The following is a 5,000-nucleotide window of genomic DNA, read 5'->3' as shown; positions in this document are numbered from 1 at the left end:
TCACTAGGCCCAGAGCCTACGGCCACACCACACTGAATGCGCCCGATCTCGGAAGCTAAGCAGGGTTGGGCCTAGTTAGTACCTGGATGGGAGACTGCCTGGGAATACCAGGTGCTGTAGGCTTTTTTGTGCTCCATGATTAGTAATTGCGCAACTTCTCAATTATTTTTCAAATTTGGTATGTTTCCAAAATAATTGTATCCCGTTTTATAGCGGAAATGTTGGACAACATCATGAGGGCTGGAGCTACCTTTTTACATAGAATTAGCATACAGGTAGTGTGTTCATGGGTAATAAATTGACTTTCACATGTAATGCAGTACAGAGAATATTGAGTCCTTCAAGAGGCATGAAAGAAAACCATTATTGTGTTGATTGTTCTCTCCACCTCCCTGCAACAGACACAGGATGGATGAATTAAAGTTATCCTACCAGACATAGGAGTCCTGAATGGGCCCACCAGTCTTATATATCTCGCCTGATCGAGCCTGATCGAGCGATGAGCGTGGTATCATGTTGCAAGTGGCTGCATGGCTTAGCTTACTAAATGCAAATGCATAAGAGTAATATTCTTAGCATTCCTAGAGCCTACGGCCACACCACACTGAATGCACCCGATCTCGTCTGATCTCGGAAGTTAAGCAGTGTCAGGCCTAGTTAGTACCTGGATGGGAGACTGCCTGGGAATACCAGGTGCTGTAGGCTTTTTTGTGCTCCAAGTTCAGGAAGTGAGCCCTTTCTCAATTGCCTTTTAAAACTGCAAGGTCTAGCCGACTAGATGCTTAAAAGTACAAAACTCACTAGGCCCAGAGCCTACGGCCACACCACACTGAATGCGCCTGATCTCAGAAGCTAAGCAGTGTCGGGCCTAGTTAGTACCTGGATGGGAGACCACCTGGGAATCCCAGGTGCTGTAGGCTTTTTTGTGCTCCAAGTTCAGGAAGTGAGCCATTTCACAATTGCCTTTCAAAACTGCAAGGTCTAGCCTACTAGATGCTTAAAAGTACAAAACTCACTAGGCCCAGAGCCTACGGCCACACCACACTGAATGCGCCCGATCTCGGAAGCTAAGCAGGGTCGGGCCTAGTTAGTACCTGGATGGGAGACTGCCTGGGAATACCAGGTGCTGTAGGCTTTTTTGTGCTCCATGATTAGTAATTGCGCAACTTCTCAATTATTTTTCAAATTTGGTATGTTTCCAAAATAATTGTATCCCGTTTTATAGCGGAAATGTTGGACAACATCATGAGGGCTGGAGCTACCTTTTTACATAGAATTAGCATACAGGTAGTGTGTTCATGGGTAATAAATCGACTTTCACATGTAATGCAGTACAGAGAATATTGAGTCCTTCAAGAGGCATGAAAGAAAACCATTATTGTGTTGATTGTTCTCTCCACCTCCCTGCAACAGACACAGGATGGATGAATTAAAGTTATCCTACCAGACATAGGAGTCCTGAATGGGCCCACCAGTCTTATAAATCTCGCCTGATCGAGCGCTGATCGAGCGATGAGCGTGGTATCATGTTGCAAGTGGCTGCATGGCTTAGCTTACTAAATGCAAATGCATAAGAGTAATATTCTTAGCATTCCTAGAGCCTACGGCCACACCACACTGAATGCACGCGATCTCGACTGATCTCGGAAGTTAAGCAGTGTCAGGCCTAGTTAGTACCTGGATGGGAGACCGCCTGGGAATACCAGGTGCTGTAGGCTTTTTTGTGCTCCAAGTTCAGGAAGTGAGCCCTTTCTCAATTGCCTTTCAAAACTGCAAGGTCTAGCCGACTAGATGCTTAAAAGTACAAAACTCACTAGGCCCAGAGCCTATGGCCACACCACACTGAATGCGCCTGATCTCGTCTGATCTCAGAAGCTAAGCAGTGTCGGGCCTAGTTAGTACCTGGATGGGAGACCGCCTGGGAATACCAGGTGCTGTAGGCTTTTTTGTACTCCAAGTTCAGGAAGTGAGCCATTTCTCAATTGCCTTTCAAAACTGCAAGGTCTAGCCGACTAGATGCTTAAAAGTACAAAACTCACAAGGCCCAGAGCCTACGGCCACACCACACGGAATGCGCCCGATCTCGTCTGATCTTGGAAGCTAAGCAGTGTCGGGCCTCGTTAGTACCTGGATGGGAGACCGCCTGGGAATACCAGGTGCTGTAGGCTTTTTTGTGCTCCAAGTTCAGGAAGTGAGCCATTTCACAATTGCCTCTCAAAACTGCAAGGTCTAGCCGACTAGATGCTTAAAAGTACAAAACTCACTAGGCCCAGAGCCTACGGCCACACCACACTGAATGCGCCAGATCTCGGAAGCTAAGCAGGGTCGGGCCTAGTTAGTACCTGGATGGGAGACTGCCTGGGAATACCAGGTGCTGTAGGCTTTTTTGTGCTCCATGATTAGTAATTGCGCAACTTCTCAATTATTTTTCAAATTTGGTATGTTTCCAAAATAATTGTATCCCGTTTTATAGCGGAAATGTTGGACAACATCATGAGGGCTGGAGCTACCTTTTTACATAGAATTAGCATACAGGTAGTGTGTTCATGGGTAATAAATCGACTTTCACATGTAATGCAGTACAGAGAATATTGAGTCCTTCAAGAGGCATGAAAGAAACCCATTATTGTGTTGATTGTTCTCTCCACCTCCCTGCAACAGACACAGGATGGATGAATTAAAGTTATCCTACCAGACATAGGAGTCCTGAATGGGCCCACCAGTCTTATATATCTCGCCTGATCGAGCCTGATCGAGCGATGAGCGTGGTATCATGTTGCAAGTGGCTGCATGGCTTAGCTTACTAAATGCAAATGCATAAGAGTAATATTCTTAGCATTCCTAGAGCCTACGGCCACACCACACTGAATGCACCCGATCTCGTCTGATCTCGGAAGTTAAGCAGTGTTAGGCCTAGTTAGTACCTGGATGGGAGAATGCCTGGGAATACCAGGTGCTGTAGGCTTTTTTGTGCTCCAAGTTCAGGAAGTGAGCCCTTTCTCAATTGCCTTTCAAAACTGCAAGGTCTAGCCGACTAGATGCTTAAAAGTACAAAACTCACTAGGCCCAGAGCCTATGGCCACACCACACTGAATGCGTCTGATCTCAGAAGCTAAGCAGTGTCGGGCCTAGTTAGTACCTGGATGGGAGACCGCCTGGGAATACCAGGTGCTGTAGGCTTTTTTGTACTCCAAGTTCAGGAAGTGAGCCATTTCTCAATTGCCTTTCAAAACTGCAAGGTCTAGCCGACTAGATGCTTAAAAGTACAAAACTCACAAGGCCCAGAGCCTACGGCCACACCACACTGAATGCGCCCGATCTCGTCTGATCTCGGAAGCTAAGCAGTGTTGGGCCTCGTTAGTACCTGGATGGGAGACCGCCTGGGAATACCAGGTGCTGTAGGCTTTTTTGTGCTCCAAGTTCAGGAAGTGAGCCATTTCACAATTGCCTCTCAAAACTGCAAGGTCTAGCCGACTAGATGCTTAAAAGTACAAAACTCACTAGGCCCAGAGCCTACGGCCACACCACACTGAATGCGCCCGATCTCGGAAGCTAAGCAGGGTCGGGCCTAGTTAGTACCTGGATGGGAGACTGCCTGGGAATACCAGGTGCTGTAGGCTTTTTTGTGCTCCATGATTAGTAATTGCGCAACTTCTCAATTATTTTTCAAATTTGGTATGTTTCCAAAATAATTGTATCCCGTTTTATAGCGGAAATGTTGGACAACATCATGAGGGCTGGAGCTACCTTTTTACATAGAATTAGCATACAGGTAGTGTGTTCATGGGTAATAAATCGACTTTCACATGTAATGCAGTACAGAGAATATTGAGTCCTTCAAGAGGCATGAAAGAAACCCATTATTGTGTTGATTGTTCTCTCCACCTCCCTGCAACAGACACAGGATGGATGAATTAAAGTTATCCTACCAGACATAGGAGTCCTGAATGGGCCCACCAGTCTTATATATCTCGCCTGATCGAGCCTGATCGAGCGATGAGCGTGGTATCATGTTGCAAGTGGCTGCATGGCTTAGCTTACTAAATGCAAATGCATAAGAGTAATATTCTTAGCATTCCTAGAGCCTACGGCCACACCACACTGAATGCACCCGATCTCGTCTGATCTCGGAAGTTAAGCAGTGTTAGGCCTAGTTAGTACCTGGATGGGAGACCGCCTGGGAATACCAGGTGCTGTAGGCTTTTTTGTGCTCCAAGTTCAGGAAGTGAGCCCTTTCTCAATTGCCTTTCAAAACTGCAAGGTCTAGCCGACTAGATGCTTAAAAGTACAAAACTCACTAGGCCCAGAGCCTATGGCCACACCACACTGAATGCGCCTGATCTCGTCTGATCTCAGAAGCTAAGCAGTGTCGGGCCTAGTTAGTACCTGGATGGGAGACCGCCTGGGAATACCAGGTGCTGTAGGCTTTTTTGTACTCCAAGTTCAGGAAGTGAGCCATTTCTCAATTGCCTTTCAAAACTGCAAGGTCTAGCCGACTAGATGCTTAAAAGTACAAAACTCACAAGGCTCAGAGCCTACGGCCACACCACACTGAATGCGCCCGATCTCGTCTGATCTCGGAAGCTAAGCAGTGTCGGGCCTCGTTAGTACCTGAATGGGAGACCGCCTGGGAATACCAGGTGCTGTAGGCTTTTTTGTGCTCCAAGTTCAGGAAGTGAGCCATTTCACAATTGCCTTTCAAAACTGCAAGGTCTAGCCGACTAGATGCTTAAAAGTACAAAACTCACTAGGCCCAGAGCCTACGGCTACACCACACTGAATGCGCCAGATCTCGGAAGCTAAGCAGGGTCGGGCCTAGTTAGTACCTGGATGGGAGACTGCCTGGGAATACCAGGTGCTGTAGGCTTTTTTGTGCTCCATGATTACTAATTGCGCAACTTCTCAATTATTTTTCAAATTTGGTATGTTTCCAAAATAATTGTATCCCGTTTTATAGCGGAAATGTTGGACAACATCATGAGGGCTGGAGCTACCTTTTT

General features: G+C 46.7%; 9 non-coding genes and 7 pseudogenes across 9 annotated transcripts; all 16 read left to right on the top strand.

The window, feature by feature from the left end:
- The first annotated feature begins 14 nt into the window (after window positions 1-14).
- On the top strand, window positions 15-123 carry LOC138456431 (5S ribosomal RNA; annotated as a pseudogene).
- Window positions 124-586: 463 nt separating this feature from the next.
- Window positions 587-705, top strand: LOC138463423 (5S ribosomal RNA). Its single transcript, XR_011266009.1, has one exon. It is a non-coding gene; the product is annotated as a 5S ribosomal RNA (ribosomal RNA).
- Window positions 706-811: 106 nt separating this feature from the next.
- On the top strand, window positions 812-920 carry LOC138455945 (5S ribosomal RNA; annotated as a pseudogene).
- Window positions 921-1,026: 106 nt separating this feature from the next.
- Window positions 1,027-1,135, top strand: LOC138457050 (5S ribosomal RNA; annotated as a pseudogene).
- A 464-nt stretch (window positions 1,136-1,599) lies between these two features.
- LOC138454635 (5S ribosomal RNA) lies at window positions 1,600-1,718 on the top strand. The gene has a single exon (XR_011261303.1). It is a non-coding gene; the product is annotated as a 5S ribosomal RNA (ribosomal RNA).
- A 106-nt stretch (window positions 1,719-1,824) lies between these two features.
- On the top strand, window positions 1,825-1,943 carry LOC138461735 (5S ribosomal RNA). The gene has a single exon (XR_011264341.1). It is a non-coding gene; the product is annotated as a 5S ribosomal RNA (ribosomal RNA).
- A 106-nt stretch (window positions 1,944-2,049) lies between these two features.
- LOC138454892 (5S ribosomal RNA) lies at window positions 2,050-2,168 on the top strand. The gene has a single exon (XR_011261550.1). It is a non-coding gene; the product is annotated as a 5S ribosomal RNA (ribosomal RNA).
- Window positions 2,169-2,274: 106 nt separating this feature from the next.
- On the top strand, window positions 2,275-2,383 carry LOC138458366 (5S ribosomal RNA; annotated as a pseudogene).
- A 463-nt stretch (window positions 2,384-2,846) lies between these two features.
- On the top strand, window positions 2,847-2,965 carry LOC138454815 (5S ribosomal RNA). Its single transcript, XR_011261473.1, has one exon. It is a non-coding gene; the product is annotated as a 5S ribosomal RNA (ribosomal RNA).
- A 106-nt stretch (window positions 2,966-3,071) lies between these two features.
- On the top strand, window positions 3,072-3,180 carry LOC138456489 (5S ribosomal RNA; annotated as a pseudogene).
- A 106-nt stretch (window positions 3,181-3,286) lies between these two features.
- Window positions 3,287-3,405, top strand: LOC138461180 (5S ribosomal RNA). The gene has a single exon (XR_011263812.1). It is a non-coding gene; the product is annotated as a 5S ribosomal RNA (ribosomal RNA).
- Window positions 3,406-3,511: 106 nt separating this feature from the next.
- On the top strand, window positions 3,512-3,620 carry LOC138457048 (5S ribosomal RNA; annotated as a pseudogene).
- A 463-nt stretch (window positions 3,621-4,083) lies between these two features.
- LOC138458268 (5S ribosomal RNA) lies at window positions 4,084-4,202 on the top strand. The gene has a single exon (XR_011262386.1). It is a non-coding gene; the product is annotated as a 5S ribosomal RNA (ribosomal RNA).
- A 106-nt stretch (window positions 4,203-4,308) lies between these two features.
- LOC138461733 (5S ribosomal RNA) lies at window positions 4,309-4,427 on the top strand. Its single transcript, XR_011264340.1, has one exon. It is a non-coding gene; the product is annotated as a 5S ribosomal RNA (ribosomal RNA).
- Window positions 4,428-4,533: 106 nt separating this feature from the next.
- On the top strand, window positions 4,534-4,652 carry LOC138463145 (5S ribosomal RNA). Its single transcript, XR_011265731.1, has one exon. It is a non-coding gene; the product is annotated as a 5S ribosomal RNA (ribosomal RNA).
- Window positions 4,653-4,758: 106 nt separating this feature from the next.
- On the top strand, window positions 4,759-4,867 carry LOC138459059 (5S ribosomal RNA; annotated as a pseudogene).
- The last annotated feature ends 133 nt before the right edge of the window (window positions 4,868-5,000 follow it).

Source organism: Ambystoma mexicanum, chromosome 4p, assembly GCF_040938575.1.
Source record: "Ambystoma mexicanum isolate Mex_15411 chromosome 4p, UKY_AmexF1_1, whole genome shotgun sequence".
Taxonomy (NCBI): Eukaryota; Metazoa; Chordata; class Amphibia; order Caudata; family Ambystomatidae; genus Ambystoma; species Ambystoma mexicanum.
Note: the sequence above shows the minus strand (reverse complement) of the source record. Positions and strands in the feature narration are given on the sequence as shown.